General features: G+C 35.8%; 1 protein-coding gene across 2 annotated transcripts in view; it reads left to right on the forward strand.

The window, feature by feature from the left end:
* LOC150093788 (cytoplasmic dynein 1 intermediate chain 1-like) overlaps positions 1-17,687 on the forward strand; it is a 479,575-nt gene that overhangs the window by 342,029 nt on the left and 119,859 nt on the right. The window lies entirely within an intron of this gene.

A 17,687-nucleotide genomic window follows, 5' to 3' on the forward strand; every position in this document is an offset into this window, starting at 1 on the left:
GTATATAAACATTTGCAACCATTATATATATAGGTTGACTTCACATCAAACTGGCTCAGTATTCAGTAATGGACTGCAGTGCAAAGAAAGGTGTGACACCTAAATTAATTTGACTTGAAGCCACTGCTTCTATGTACAAGTGGCTTAGTTTTGATACTTCACAACTAGGCTATTTGTTTATAGTCTGTATTTTTTGTTTTTTTATGCTTCAGTGACTATTAGTCAAGATAGCAACATCATATTACAATGTCCAAGCTGGAGAAGTAAAGCTTTGGACAGAATGGGTTGGAGGCAACAAATCCAGGAAGCCAATGCTGGATTTCGGCTGTAGAGCTATAAGAAGAAGATGCTTCATCAGAAAGTAAACTGAAGTATATAATATAAGACTATAATTGTCAAGTTTAGTTTACTTTCTGATCAGGTAAAAAAAACTTGCTACAACTATTTCTTATTCAAGGTATTTTAATAAGATGCTGATACACTATTTTCCTATTTATTTATATGTAAAATATGCATTGATTTAGTTTTCAGGTCTATCTCCCACTAGGCAAACAACTGCAAGAAAGCTGATGAAAAATTAAAAAAAAAAAAATACAAGAAGCCAGATACACAAATGTGCTGTCACAAATTGAATACCCTATTAGATTCATCTAAAATCTAGAGGTTATAGACTTAATAGTGTATATAAGTATAACTCTAGATTTAACTGGATCACAGAAGGGAGGTGACACTCTGACACCATGTAACTTCCTTCTGTTGTCCAGTTAAACAGTTAAATTCATGCTGCACTTCAACAATTACTACTTCTCAAATAAATAACTGGAGCTTTGAAAAACCTAGCGGGCAGGTCCCCCCTCCCCCATGTCTCAACAGTAGGCTGCTGCTACTGTCGAGATTTACCCTCTCATGAACTGTATTGAACAATTTGGTGATTTTTGATTTGTATGGAGTTAGCAGCTGGGCAGAATGAAAAATAGTGTCTTGAGTGAAAAATAACGCTAAGTTGTTTGAAGCTAACTATGCTATAGATGTGGCTCTGCTAGGAAAGGATAAGAGTAAGTTTTGATCCAAGAAGCACTTCTGGGCTTGACTGTTAAGCTGAGAAATATCAATGGTAGGTGGAGAGATAGAACTGAAATCTTCTTTTAATGAGAAAAACATGAAATTGTGTTTCAGAAGCATTAAAGGTGACAAGACCTGGGCTTGACTGTTAAGCTGAGTATTATCAAAGGTATGGAGAACATTGTTTAGGACACTGATAGTAGATGATCTTGAAGCTTAAAAGGTTTCAGCACTGCAAGGTTTGTTGTATGAGCAGGATGAGTAGACAGTGTTATCATTAGCAAAACTGAGGATGGAGTTTGAGATCAGTGAGAGAAGGTTGTTTACATATAAATATGAGGAAGAGGGTGGGTTAACAGAGCCCTGAGGAACACCTGCATTTAGAGGAAAATATGAAGAGAGAATAACCTTCACCATAATGACTGATAGATATCAAAAAAGTGGTGTATATGGAATGGTAGTCTGTAATAATTAACATGAACAGTGATGTACTCCAGAGATCAGTCCTTGGTCTATTGTTATTCAGTCTTTACATTAATGACATTGGGAATAATTTAACAGGAGACACATGGCTATTTGCTGATGATGGAAAGGTAGACAGGGTAATTAGGAATGCAACTGACATGCAATACTTGCGTAATGATTTGATTAGATTGGAATTGTAGATATGTGAAAATGGCTGTCAGTAAAGTTATGTATTTCGATGTAATAAGATATTTAACAGTAGGCTATATTCACAGGATTATGCTAGAAGAAGCTGACCAGGCTAAGCATCTTGGAATTTTAATAGATTTTTAGGAAGTTGAAGATCTTGGGCCCGTATAGTAAAGATTGAAAATACCATGCAGAGGATATTGCTCTGCTGAAACAAATACTGACATGAAAGAATGCGGAAGTCATTTTGTATTGATATGACCTCATCTAGACTACTGTGCACCAGGGGCGAATTCTCCATGCTTGCTGCACGAGCTCATTAACTGAGAAAGAAGTAATATTTATTTGTTAATAAGTTACAACCAACTTTTTATGACGATGTTATTGACAAGTTCATAAAGAAGACCTGTAGGATAGAATTTGAATTCAAGTAACTAAATTGAAAAAGATACAACATTTATTTTACAAATGATATTCTATTTGTATGATTAAATGTACATAAATTTCTAAATATATAGTTTTAAATGGTCAGTAATTCACTATTCCGCTAATCAGACTTCAATCACACCTCTCTCTCCCTGAATGATAACAAGAGTAAGCGTGAATTTCAAGATGAGCATTTGCTCCTGCTGTGCACAGATCTGGTCTCCTAGTTTACAAGGTGATGCAGATACAGTGGAGAAGGTATAATGGAAAGTGTTAAAAATGATATCAGGATGGAATGTAGATTGAGGAGAGATTGAGAATTTGAGGATTGCAGATGATAGGAGAAAGTGGAGTGATACGATAAAGATCTGCAATCTTTGGAAAGAGTCATACAGAATACCAATAGATGGAAATTTTTTGGCAGGGAGAGGATGAGAAGGCATTCATGAGAGTTGAGAATGAATGCAATCAAGAAAGGAGTGAGGGCTAGATTTTTTTTCTCTCGCAGAAAAAATCTAGCTCTCACTGCTTTCTTGCACATATGTGAATGAATTCTAGAGAAGGTATGGTGGTGTGAATGATATCTAGTTTCCCTCGATGAGTCCATTACTTCTGGAGATATCTTTCTTCTTCTTCTCCAGTTCCTTCCACCTTTCTCTGTTCTTGGCAATGGTTGGCCAATTTTTCCCAAAATTTGACAATTCATCACTCCACCTTCTTTTAGGACATCCTCAGCCTCATTTCCCTTCTTTTGGAATCCAGTTCGTTAGTATGGTGGTCCATCGCTTATCTTCTCTTCTGGAAAGATGTCCTGCCCATTTCCATTTTAGTCGCTTGTGGTGAAGAATGATGTCAGTGATATGAGTCTGGCTTCTTATCCAGGTGTTTCGCTTCTTATCTTTTAATGTGATGCCTAGCATCAGCCTCTCCATTTTTCTTTGAGTTGTTGCTAGTTTGTCAGTGCTTTTGTTAGAGACCAAGTTTCACAACCATATGTGATGACTGGAAGTATACACTGGTTAAATGTCTTCCTTTTTAAGCAGAGTGAGACATCATTATTTTGAGGTATCTAGAAATAATAAAAATACACCGTGAAGCATTGAGAGAAAACTGGCAACTAGTTACAAAGGGTGGAAGACAGACCATAAGATAGGCATTTGCTGAGAAGCCATTGATGCTAAACCCTCCCAGATGCCTTGGAAATGTCACGTGCATAACAGTATAAGTTTCTCCAAACCTTACCATGACGTGTCTTGAAGTGGTGGATTTAGGCAAGGAGATTGGCTGTGATTATTCACCAGTGGAATCTGTATTAATTAGGCTGACCATATTTCCTTGAGACAAAAACAGGACATTGGGATAGCAAAAATGGGACCGGGGTTATGTAATATTCTGTATTCATGAAAAAGTAAGACGATAAAAAAAGTTTTATTACATAAACGCATAATTTTTGCCAAGTCTTTTGCAACCACCAAAATTGGTGTTCGTGTTATCTGCATACAAAGCAACAGTTTTGTTTTGTAAGGTAAATTTGTCACTAACTTCCTTCAGCATAGCACACTGTATGTTGGATGTTTCACCAGGTAAGGAAATAGTCTATAATTTTGTCTTGAACATCACAATTTGGCAAAAAGTACTGCACAACAAATGGAAAAAGTTTGATGTCTTTTTTGTTTGCATCTAAGCTGACTAATGCTTTTTCTTTTATTCAAATCCTCTATTACTTCAATCAGTATGTATGGTGATAAAACATTGGTAATTCCTGCTTGCTGAAGGAAAATTTGGTTCATAAATTTTATTTATCAATGTCGACAAGCAGTCATTTGCACAAAAACTTTCTCTGTGACGCACAGTATAATAAACAAGAGCTTCACTTGCTGCAGTTTTATCGCTTTCACTATTACCACATCTCACCATAAACGAACTGATGTTTTTAACTGAAGCCAAAGTCTTTTCAGCATCCTTATGTTTTTAGCTATGTAGATGTTGATGTTGCTTCTGCCTCCATGAGCAATGGAAAAATGGACATTACAATGTTGGCATACCACTTTTGTTCCATCACTACACAGCTTGTCCATTTTAAAAAATTTGAATCCTTTCTGGAGATCGTCATTAAAACTGCAGTTTTGCCTCTTTGACATTGCAAGGATAGACTTACAGCTTTAAAGAATAAGACTTAAAACTTTAAAAAATATGAACTTTAAACCACCAGCATTGAATAACAGAGCCCCCAGTTAGCATACAGGCAAAACAAAAACTAATGCTACAGCAGAACAGATGCCATGTCTGAGATGTGCAAGTGTTGCCAACATGTATTTTTTATTTTCTCTGAATAAATCACTGCAGATATTGATATTTAATATCAAACAATGTGACTCCATGGTTATACAAATTACTAGTATCCATGATATTGATATATGATTATAGGTTATAAATAATAATTTATGATTGACCAATATTAAAGTATATTTATAGTTTTTATTAAAAACGGGACAAAATTGACATTTTTATTAAAGCGACAGAACAGCTGGGAAACATGAAAAAAACAGTACTGTCCCGTTCAAAATGGTACGTATGGTTCACTTAATATTAATGGTATTGCTTACTTGATAGTTTTCCAGGGGTTGAAGTTGACTGTTAATGACCTTTGCATTACTTTAGGTAGCACATATCTGAAAGCAGTAGGGTTATAGTTGGCAGATGCTTATCTCCTGTTTTTGGAATTGGTATGTGAACTTGTGTTCATACTGTAGGACAGTTGCTAGCTGAGTAAATTATAGTATAGAAATGATACAAAACAAATTTGTAGCTAACCAGACCTGTTTGAACTGCTATAATATGTGCAGACTAAAAATTTAGATTTTTTGCAATCATCAAATTCCTGACATATACCCTCAGTGGGTGTGCAGGATACATCATTACAAACTTCCTATCAATAATTTTATGCCAGATTAGCTTGTCATCTGTCAACATTCCGATATTATCAGATCTCATATTTCTGTCTTCTAAGGCACTTTTTACTTTATCAATCCACCTACATCTTGGTCTTAATCTGCGTTTTTTCGTGCCATCCTGACAAAGAACACTTGGTTAGCTAATCTTTCGTCTCCCAGTCTGTTTAAGTGGTCACACCACCTGAGATTAGCTTTAGCTCTGCTAACACGCTCCTGAATGCTAACAATCTCAAGTTCATTCCAATCTTCATTTTTAATATGATACTGCCACTGATGCCATCTGTTCAGTCCCCTAATCTCTCAGGTTATACCTTTGGTCTCTAGTCTTTCATCAAGAGTTTTATTTCTAACCCAGCTCTCAGATCCATAAGTTAAAATTGGTTTGAACACTGTCTTGTATACAGCTAGTTTAGTGTTTTGATTAATCTTTCTTTTATTCCATATAAATTTATTCAGTTGACTGCCTACCTTACTAACTTTGCTAGTTCTTCTGTCTATTCCCTAATTTACAAGGGTTGTTTGAAAAGTTTGGTAAATTTCCAATAGACAGCGACACAATTCATTCATTCATACCAGTGTTGGCAATGATCATCTTTTTCATGACCCCTGGCAAAATTTTAGCCACATGCGACACGTAGTTCTCATTTTGCAAACATTTAAAATTACCGTGTTTGCATTTTTCATAAAAATGGAGAAAAACAAGTTTTGTGTAGTGATAAAACACTTATTTGAAGAAATGGATGGCTGCGCAGATCAAAGTTGAGTTAGATGCAGTTTATCTAACTCAACTGGGACTCTGCACCAGCTTTAAAGTCTATTTATTTTTGGATAAATGAGTTTAAACGTTGTCGTAAGTCCATCGAAGATGAAGTGCACTCCGAATGCCTGACTGAGGTCACTACGCAAGAAATGATTGACAAAATTCTTGGTATTGTTATGGAAGACCACCGAGTAAAAATGCGTGAGATTACTGAGATTGTAGGCCTCTCAACTGAAAGGGTGTATAGTGTCCTGCACAAAACATTGCACATGAAAAAGTGGGGAAAAATTTTCTTTGAACGAGGATGTGATCAAGGCTGTCAATGACTATTTTGCACAATTTGACAAATCCTACTTTTTAGATGGGATGAAAAAATTGGAAACTTGCTGGACCAAATGTGTAGACCTCGATGGAGACTATGTTGAGAAATAAAGGTGATTTTTTTCCCCCAAAAAAATGTTTTAACTTTTTTTTTTTTTTTTTTCAAACTTTTCAAACAATTCTTGTAATTTAGCATTTTCTCTAAAAATTGTGCCTAAGTAGCTGAAATGCTTTACCTGTTCTGTAGGTTCTCCATTCATGATGCAGTTGATGTTTAATGTTTCTGCCTATTTTCATTGCCTTTGTCTTTTTTAATGCTGATTTTCATACCAAATTTATTACAGCTGTTATTCAATTTAGTTGGAATCCTGCACACTTGTACTGGCTTTATTCAATAGTATACCTTGATCTGCATAAAGTAAAGAGCTGAGATTAACATCTTCAATTTTGATATAATCTTCAATACTGCTTTCCTTCATAATGCTATCTATATAGATGATGAATAACACTGGAAATAATGTAAACCATTGTCGCACATCTGACATAACATTAAACCATCTTCCTGTACTACTTCCTTCAATTCCAGCTACTGATTTACAACTCAAACAGAGGATATGTATTGCTTGATATAACGTCCCATTTACACCATATAACTGGAGCATTTTGAGCAGCTTTCCTCTTGGCACTTTGTCATATGCCTTTTCCAGATCTTCTTCTTCTTCTGCAGCTTTTCCAACTTAAGTAGGGTTGCTGTTTGTGGTGAGTCTCCTCCTGTCTTGGACTGTAGCCACATCCAAGTTCTTCATCCTCAAGTCCTCCTCCACCACCATCTCCCTCCATCTCTTCTTTGACTGTCTGCGCTTCCTCCTCCCCTGCACATCCATCTGCATGACCTTTCTTCCCACATACTCTTCCTCTCTCCTCATCACATGCCCAAACCACGTCAACCTTGCCTCCTGTATCTTTTCTCCTAAGTTCGTAACTTTCACCGTTCCCCTTTCATAGTCATTTCTCAGATATCCTTTCTGGTCACACCGCACATCCACCTAAGCATTCTCATCTCCACTACATCAAACCTGCTGATGTTATTTTTACTCATGGCCACAGTTTCCATAGCATACATCATAGCTGGTCTCACTACTGTCTTTTCCAGATTTACAACTTAAATACAGATCCATGTTATATTCCCATGATTTCTCAACTATTTGTCTTAAAGTGAAAATTTTATCCTGACAACCTCTGTTTGACCTGAACCCAGCTTGTTCTTCTCCTCCACAATTTTTCTTAGCTATTTCTCAAGTACACTTGCATAAATCTTACCAGGACATTCAGTAGAGAAATTCCTCTGTAATTCTCACATTCAGCTTTATTCCCTTTTTTTACAATGAATACATTGACTGCTTTACTCCAATCATCTGGAACTTGACCCTCTTACCAGGCTTTTTGAATTATGCATTGTAGTTACTCGTATTTTAGCATTTCTGGTTGAGTATCATCTACTCCAGCTGCCTTTCCACATTTCAGGTTTGTGATAGCTTTTATTTTTTTTTCTACTTCAAGTGCAGATATATATTCCAAATGGCATTCCTGTTGAGTGTTTCTGTCACATGCTGTTGCTGCTTGTTTCATTTCAAAATAATTATTTCATACATCAAGAATATTTTTATCCTCATTTTTCATGTCTCCATTATCATCTCTAATTCCTTTTACAGTACTCTTTCCTCCATTTCTGAGCTTTTTCAATAGCCTCCAGAATATTTGACCACTTTCCTGATATTTATTTTCAATATTCTTACCAAAAAATTCCCATTACTTCTGTTTAGCTAGTTTTACATAGTGCTTTGCTTTCTTATATTTTTCTCTGTATTCTCTCTGAGCACATGCTGACTTACTTGCCAGGAACTTTCGATATACTTTCTTTTTTTCCTTCACTGCCTCATTGACTTCCTGAGTCCACCACAGAATTCTGATTTTTCTATCCTTGCAGATTACCTCATCACGTGCCTCTGGCTGTATCAAAGTTTTCTTTAAGGTTTGCCACTGAATCTCCAAAATTTGGTTCTTGTTTTCAAACTTTCAGTTTGAATAATGTTTGTGTATTTGAGTCTACAGTTCACATCAGATAGTTGTTCAACTTTGATTCATTTCAAAACTTAGACACCTTTTTCGATATGAAATTCAATTTTAGCCTGTATCAACACTAAATGGCAATCACTTCCTATTTCAAATCCTCTATATACTCGTTTCCTGAACCAGTGGGAAAACATCACTGTTGACAATAACATAGTCAACGAGACTCCTTATTCCTTGCTTCTTCTCTCCATGTGAATTTATGTTGGAACATGGTGTTAATAATAACTAGTCCATGTCCTGAGCAGAAATCTAGCAGGTACTTACCATTATTATTAGCTTTGCTCTTTTCTCTAAATTTTCCCCATTTTTATAAGTGGACAAATTTTCCGAAGCATGAGAGAAGGCAACTGGCACGATGAAAAAGGAAAAGTTGGTCCTTGTTGGACATATAAACAGCAGAGTAGGAAATGATTATATGTCCAACAAGGATCAACTTTTCCTTTTTCATCGTGCCAGCTGCCTTCTCTCATGCTTCGGAAAATTTCTCCACTTCTTCCTTATTAGAGCCGTCTGTGGGACCATAAGCATTATCCACTTCTGCATTCTGATATTAGCCCCATCACTCTACATGATATTGCCTGCAATTCAAGAAAATTATCCTCATATTTAGTGTTTAATGTTATATATACTCCTTCTTTTCTCTGATTGTTATTTCCTGAATATAATATTTTGTATTTGTTGTTTAGAAAGATCTCACCTGTTTTTGTCTTTGTTTTGGTAACACCTATTATGTCGATCTGGTACTTATCCAATTCCTCTGCTAGTTCCATTCTTTTTCAGTGATGCTTCTTATGTTGCTGATGCCAATCTTGATCTCTGTTGATGTTGAGTTTAAGTTTAGGTTTGTTCCAGTAGCTGACTTTTTACTGTTCACTCTAGTTCCCTGATGAAAACTGAAAACAACGGTGGGGCCCTTGTTTAACCAGTTGATGCCCAGTCAGCATGAAATTCCATCATGTTTTACCATCATTTTGATTTGTGATTTAAGCCAATAAGAATACAATTTGGTCAGCTAAAATCCCAAATTGCCAGCCCATCCTTGTTCATTCAGTATCCAAGTAGATACTTAACAGGGTGCACCATGAGAAGCTGAGGATTGTATATAATTTTTTTATTGCAATTAAGATAAAAAAAATATTAGGTCAAAAATTCTAAATCAGAAATTGAGATTTTGAGCTATTAAAAATGATCTATTTTGCAAACAAATTTCCTGACTTTTATTTAAACTTAGTATTAAAAAAATACCGTGTATTGTGCAATTTTTCTTCAGTTTACAGTTCTAAGGAAACAGTATCTGTTTATGCCAACTGCATGTCACTTGTCTCTGTACCATGAGGATGCTGTCATTCACTCTGACTTTCCATGATTTTTCCCATCCTCTCAGGTGACTAATGCAGACTAATATTCTTCACTTATGCTCGCTTTCTCTTTGAAATTGGAAATATCGTGTTATCTGATTACTGAAGTTTTCAGGTTATGTACTGCACACATGATGGATCTGGACAAGTAAGAAGCAATGTGGAAGAGCAAGGTAGAAGATTGAAAGTGTTTTTGAACGGGAGAAAGGATTAGCGTAAGTGAGGAGAATAAAATAACAGGAGTGCAAGACAGGAAAATGGTGAGAGTCTGACTGTATGCTGGGAGAACCATAAGAAAGGTTACTGGAAGAGGAAGTAGATGTGTAAATAGATAAGAAAGCAATGGATGGCCTGGGATGTGGGGAGATCTAGGATGAGTAATGCAAGAGAGGAATGGCTTAAGAGGAAATGGAGGAGTCATATCTAAGAAGTAGTATCAGTGGAACTTGTTATAGACCCAGAAATAAACTTATGTTTGAGTACTGTTGCTAGAAGTATCAGAAATAAGAAGAATGAAATTGTTGCTTTGAGTTTGCTCACCCAAAATTATCAGAATAAGTGAGATGTTAGAGGAGGATGACACCCTAGAGAGGGATGGTTATTATGTTTTTTATGAAGATAGAAAAGACAAAAAAGAAAAAAAAAGTGGAGTGCCATTGATGGTAAAAAAGGAGTTGTGCCCATGCAAGGTAGAGATGCAAAGGAGAAATAGTGGTAGTGGTTTTGAAACAGTATTGTATAATGTAGTGGTAGATAGAATGAAATACTTGGATATTGCTATAGACCTAGTAATATGGAGGACGGTGACAATGAAATGTATAAGCAAATAGAAAAAGAAAGATCGTTATGGGTGGTTTAATTATAGTAATACAGATTGGGATGAAGACAGAGAATCTGAAAGGAAAGAAAACGAATTTCTCAACTTTTTAATTGACAACTACTTTAAGCAGTATGAAAAAGAGGGCATGCAAGGATTAAGGGTCTTGGATTTGATCATCTCATCAGAGGATATGGATGTCATTATAAGCAAGGTGCCAACTCTTGGAGTGACAATGAACACAACTCAAGTAGTGAGCATGAAGTGAATATCTGGGTGGTTGCAAGCTATATGACAACTTCTGTGAGGAAAGGATATATGTGGAACTACAAGACTGGATATTCAATTGGTAGCTCATAGGTGTATCGTGGAGTGAGGAATTGAGTTGAAAGGAGATGAATGCTATTCTAGAACTAACTCGTAGAAGCAATGTCTAATTTATTTCAAGGGTTAGAAGGTTAAATAGGGGAAATGGATGAACAAAGAGATTAAGCATGCAGTTTGGAGTTAAAAAAAGCAGTATGGGAGTTGGGAGATGAATTTTGTTTGCCCTGTGAGAGACCACCTCCTTGCTTATTGGAAGTCTGAAGTGTCTTGAAAAAGTTCAGTGTTTGGTCTCTAGAGCAGGGTGTCCAGACTATGTCAAAAATAAATTAAAAATACAACAAAAAAAATATATATACAGTAGACGCTGCTTATTGTGATCACTTTGGGACAGTCACTTTTCGATAACAATCACCGTCTGATAAAATTAAGCAAAGAATACATTGCATCATTTATTTAAATCAATTGTTATGAACATTATTTATTTATTGTTATAAACAACTTTTTAATAAGCAACAACATAAAATTTATTTATAAAAACTTATCTAGTGTTGTATGTCGTGTGTTTGAATATAGTAGTTCATGAATAAATTGCTTGTACTCATAATGCCTTTCAACGTTTGTTTCTCTATGTTGCACACCACAACGAAGTATTCGTAGAGCTTCTTGCATCTGGGCATTGGTTGGAGGAGCTTCAAAAATTTGTTCTTCTACTAGTTTAAAGTTCTCATCAGAAGCAGCTTGAGATATTTCCAACACTGTCATTATAGCCACCACTTCAAAGTTATCAATATCCAACCAGTTTTCAAATTCTTCTTTTGACATACCATTTGGGGTTTTATCGAAAATTCCATTTGTAAGATATTCAAATTCTTTGGAAGAAGTAGTTTCAGAGTTTATTTCAAAAATAAATTTAAAAAATTATTTTTTTTTAGCTTCCAAAAAGCCTTCTCTGAGACTTGCTTCCATGACATTGCTACCAAATGCAATGCATCAAGATGGGAATTTTTTTTTTGCAATTGCACTTAAAATGAGCAAGACTTGCAGCTGGCTCTCAAAGAAACAGAATATAATTATAGAGCATTTCTAAAAGTGAGTAAACTAGTAGATATCACCTAAGACTTCACAATAGGATTGTCCTCCATAAGGTAAACTTATGCTTAAGATATAGTTTCTTGGCTTAGTTGAAACTTACTACCCCCAGTTTAAATGTTCTCTCGCTATATATTAAGTATTTCAGAAACTGTTTAGTTCAATCTTTAAAGGTACTTGTGGCATAACAATAAACAATAAATTACACACTAACCACAGTAATTAACTTTAATAAAAGTACAGATATTTCGTACTGAAAATAACAGTATACATCATCAACGTGTGTAGAAACAAGCGAATCAAAGAACAGGAATACAAGATACATACAATAATTAGTCTACCAATTAAAAATGGATGCTGAGAAGAAATTAATATATTAATAAATAATATTAAAACTATTTTTCATATATTAAAAGAGAGTCGGATTTGTTCATTGCATCAGAAGGAGTCTCTGTGAAGAATATGACTATTTTACCACCAGTTGATGACAGTGGTTGTGCTGTGATTTCTTGGGAAGTATCTAATTATATCGATGTTCCCATTAGAAAAGTTACATGCTGAACTACAAAGCTGGAAATTATGATTAACTTAGGAGAATGCTATCTTTGGTCCCATGGTATCAGTTACTGAATAGGAAAAATGTCAACAATGCATGGTAATCTTTTAAAAAAGGGCTTAAATGAGGCAGTATCTGAATGTATCCCTAGATCCACAAGAAGAAATTGATGTGGAAAGAATATCATGAGAATACAAGTGAGAGGAGTTATGAAATATATAAAGCTCAAGCCAGAAAAGTAATGACTTATTTCCTAAACTAAATCAGAGTATGAAAAGAAATTAGCTATGCAAGCTAAAGGCAATCCAAAAGAATTTTATCATTTATAAGGACTTGATAAGACCACATCTGGATTATTGTGCACAGATTTGGTCTTCCGGATTCCAAGGGAATAAAGAAGCTATGGAAAGGATGCAAAGAAGAGTTACAAGGATTATATCTGGATTATGGGATTTAGATTATTAGGATAGATTGTGATAATGTGAATTACAGACTCTGATTAACAGGAGAAAGAGGGGTTATATGATAGAGGTCTATAAACTTTTGAATTTGGGTTATAGGATATTGTATCATGAAATTTTTCATTATATGGAAGGTGGGGAGAGAACACAGGGGCATCCATGGAAGTTAACTTTGTTCACAGTCAAGAAATGGGTAAGAATTAGGTTTTTCTCTTACAGAGCAGTGAGTGAGTGGAATAGTTTCCCCTTAGGGGTAATGAATAAATTTAAGAGCAGATGAGACACTTGGTGATTTATAGCCTCCTTGGATGAGTCCTTGACTCCCTGTAGATCTCAAATAATATTTTTGATGTTTACATAAAATGAGAATCTTCCGAACTTTTTGGGAGAGAGTTCACAAAGTCCATGGTATAAACATTTAAAAACAAGTATCTCATTTCAAATATAATTTCATAAATATTCTTTGAGCTCATATTATGGTTTAATGGAATGAAAACAACTGCTAGGATTTAATTAGAAGTTTAATGATTCCACTGTTTTGCTGCAGTCACAGAGAGATCATTGGGGATTCAGTATAAGAATTGAAACAGCACACACAAACTACATGAAGAATAAGTTGAAGAGATTAGATTATTGTAAACCTAAAGTCCTAATATGATCGCCCTCTATGGGCACTGGTTGACCTTTGCTGTTTGGAAAGACGTCTAATAGACTTAATCCTGTTGGAGGTCTCAGTTGTAAACTGGGATCTTGAACAATTGATGTTTCCCATACTTTGGCAAGTTTTATGCATTTGTATTTATTCGGATTAGGCTTTCTGATGGCAACTGCAATGATGCGTGGTTATTTTTTGATGATTCTACGAGGGTGGTCTGAAAAGTTCTCAGCCTAACAATGAAAAAACGAAGTTATAATTTCAAAATTATTTTTATTTTTCAACATAATCTCCCTTAAGACTAATACATTTATTCCAGCAGTGTTCCAACACCATTATCCCTTCCCTGTAGTGTTTCTCAGTAAGATCTGCAAAATACCCCTCTAAGCTGCAATCACCTCTTGATTTGAAAAAAAAAAAATGCTGACCAACGAGGAAGAGTTTTAGTTTTGGGAAAAGATAGAAGTCAGAGGGAGCCAAATCTTGGGAATAGGGTGGATGTTCCAACAATTCATACTGCAGATCCCTTAATTTTCCCTTTGCCAAAACACCTTTGTGGGCAAGTGCATTTTCCTGATAAAAGATGATTTTTTCCTTCTGCAAACAAGGTCTTTTCTCACGAATTTTTTTCATTTAGTCTGGTTTTGAAGATCGGAGTAATATTTCCCGGTTAAGTTTTACTCTTTTCAAGATAATTAATCACAAAATCAGTTTTATTCTTGTTAAAACGCTCCAAACACTGTTCAGAGATTTTCGTGTGATTGCGTTTTTGGATCTTCTGTGAGCAAGCGCAGCACCCATCTTGTGCAAAGCTTTTTCATTTGCAATTCTTCTTGCAAAATATATCCCACGTTTTTTTGAAATGCCTATGGTCTCAGCAATTTCACGCACTTTGATTCGCTGGTCATTCAATACCTTATTGTGCACTTGATCAATGATCTGGTGTTGTTACACTTTTGGACATCCTTCACGTGGATCATCTTCAAGGCTGGTATGGCCACATTTAAACTTGGCAGCCCATTTCTTAATTATCGAAAACGAAGGAGAAGAGTGCCCATAAACTTTTATGAACTTCAAATGAATTAATTTTGCCATTAAAGCTTCTTTTACAAAGAATTTTATAACTGCACGATACTCAGTTTTATCCATTTCAAGGGATTCAGACAACACTTTTGCTTCAGACAGCTGTATAAAATAAACCACTTGATAGAATGACTTCAATTTCACATGGATGCTTACGACAGATGTACCAACTTAGAAAAAAAAAATCTTGCCGATAGTGTTGCCATCTATGGTCGAGGCCTAGAACGTTTCAGACCACCCTCGTATGAGTAGTATCTAGACCATGATCATGACTGCAGATGTATTTTTTATGTTCTTCTGTGCAAATGATGGTTGATATTCCTGTCTGTCCATTGTAAGCCAACTTGCAGGAAGCACCAAAAAATGAGAGAGGAATTGGTCCTTAGTGGAATGGAAAATATTTTCTTAATCTTTTCACAGGGTTGTTTTATTCTATTAAGCCTCTGACATGAATTCCTCCTAGCACTTAACAATCCCTTAACACAAAGTCTAATGAGAATTACTTTCCTAAATCTTAGGGAGTTTCACACAATCATATTTATTGAGATGAGGATGGTTTTTAAATCTGCTGCTGATTTAAAAAAAAAAATAACTAAATAAAAATAAAATAAAAAGAAGTCTTTAACGCAGGGGTCTTCATCGCATGGCCCTGGGCCACATGTGGCCTGCAGAACTCTTTGCCGTGGCCTGCTGGCCATTTTGAAAAAATAACCACTTAACATTAAAATACAATTAAATAAAAAATAATTTCAATGAAGCCCGCGGGCCACTAAGCTATATTGTGGTATTTAGAATTGTAAGATACTTTCCAGATTCACAAGGAACACTGTGCATTTGATACTTTACATAAAATCCTATGAAAATAAATATTAAATAGACATGCTTCTTCAACCACCTACCAGCTCCAAGCGGTACTTAAGTACAATAACGTTGCAGGTAGATGGCTGAAGCAGTAGTTCATTCGAGTGCACTGTCTAGTGTCTTCCAGATACATCTCGAAGGTTCTCGATACTTCGTTATTTTCATATAAATACAAGAGGATCTCATCCACAATCAGCGTGCACAGTGTGATACTCATATATAAGCACATGCAGGTTTGTTGTGTCAGCCATAGCTTATTGTGGTTTTATATTTCCAGACTTTTTTCATTAGTGAGAGACATATTCAGTGGACAATAACCATTATGCAGCTATTTTGAATAATTTTTTGGGTTCACCTTCCATCACTATGGCATCTACGAGTAAAAAGCATAAACCAAGTGATTCTTGTTGGGTTTTTTAATGAAAAGTGGACCAAATTGTACTTTTTTGTGCCGATCGACAATAAGCCAGTGTGTTTAATTTGTTGTGTGTCAGTATCAAAAGAATACAATATAAAATGACACTATGAGATAAAGCATGCATCCAATTTCGATCACCTTCAAGGGCAGCTTCATTGTGGACAAAGTGAACCATCTCCAAATTGATTTAAAATGCCAGCAGGGTACGTTTAAAAGGTAGAGGGAAGAGAGCAAAGCATGCATCAAAGTAAGTTATATAATAGGTGAAAAAATTGCTAAAAAATCAAACGCCTTCTTGGATGGCGAGTTTGTGAAAGAGTGTCTCATCGCTGTTAGGGATATTCTGTGCCCAAATAATAAGGAAGTGTTTAAAAAAACCAAGTTTGTCTGGGATAACTGTAGCACAATGTGTCGAAGAACTTGCCAATGACATTGAAGGAACTTTAAAAAAAGGTAATCTGAATTTACGTCATATTCACTTGCTTTAGATGAGAGCACAGATGTGAAGTGCTTGTACCTATGAAGGAAACAATGAAAGGCATTGATATTCTTGAAGCTGCCAAGAAAATGCTCCAGCGTTTCGACCTCAGCTTAATCGACCTCGAGGGCGTGGTAACTGATGGTATCCCTGCTATGGTGGGAAAGAATGAAGGGTTTGTTGCGCTGCTACGAAAAGAACTGGAACTAGAAGGGAAAGATTTTGTCCATTACCACTGATTAATCCACCAGGAGAATTTGTGCATGAAAGCTATTGGATTTGAGAATGTCATGAAAGTTATTGTGACTGTCGTCAACATTATTAGGGCAAGGAGATTGAATCATCGTCATTTCCAAGAGTTTTTGACCCAAGAGTGCGAAGCGGATCACACCGATGTGGTTTATTATAGTAATGTGCTTTGGTTGAGCAGAGGGAAGGTTCTTAAAAGAGTCTTTGACTTAAGAAGCAAAATACAGCAGTTCATGCAAACCAAGGGGAATCCGATTGTGGAATTTAATGATCTGAAGTGGATGACAGACTTTGCCTTTGTGACCGACATCTCGTTGCATATGAATGACCTAAATACTCAGCTACAATCCAAAGACCAACTGGTGCACACTCTGTTTGATCACATCAAGGCGTTTGTGGCCAAGCTCAAACTTTAGGAGGCACAACTTGCAAAAAAAGATTAACTCATTTTCAGCTTCTTGCTGAGTCCAACTGTTTGTCTCTTGATGAAAACACTACAAAATTAGCCGTGTTGCGAAGTGAGTTTGAAGAGAGATTTAGTGATTTTCGTAATGAACAGTCTTCTTTAGATTTATTTTCAATCCCATTCAGTGTCAAATGCTGCTGAAATGGCAGGCTCAGTACAAATGGAGCTGCTTGAACTCCAAAACAACTCTTCTTTGAGAGAAAAATTATTCAATGTGCCCTTGCTTACATTTTACAAAGACTACATTTCTGAGGACGCATTCCCTAATCTTCGCCAGCATGCTTTGAAGACGTGTGCTTTGTTAGGAAGCACATACTAAGAAAGAAATTTAAAGAAATTCTTATGTGAGCATTTCTTCTCCAGAATGAAGCATGTGAAGTCCAAGACAAGAACTCAGATTATGGACCAAATCTTGAGAATACTCTTGCGCATAGCGACTTCCAACATTGATACCAATATCGACAAGCTGGTCAAGGAAAAACATTGCCAAGTTGTTCATTGACATTGTAAAAAATGAATGCTTTCTTCATTAAATTATCTTTTTTCAAGTATTGATTGT

The sequence above is a fragment of the Typopeltis vanoorti genome, chromosome 23, assembly GCF_054136105.1.
Source record: "Typopeltis vanoorti isolate ZY-2024b chromosome 23, IOZ_Tvanoo_1.0, whole genome shotgun sequence".
NCBI classification, from domain to species: Eukaryota; Metazoa; Arthropoda; class Arachnida; order Uropygi; family Thelyphonidae; genus Typopeltis; species Typopeltis vanoorti.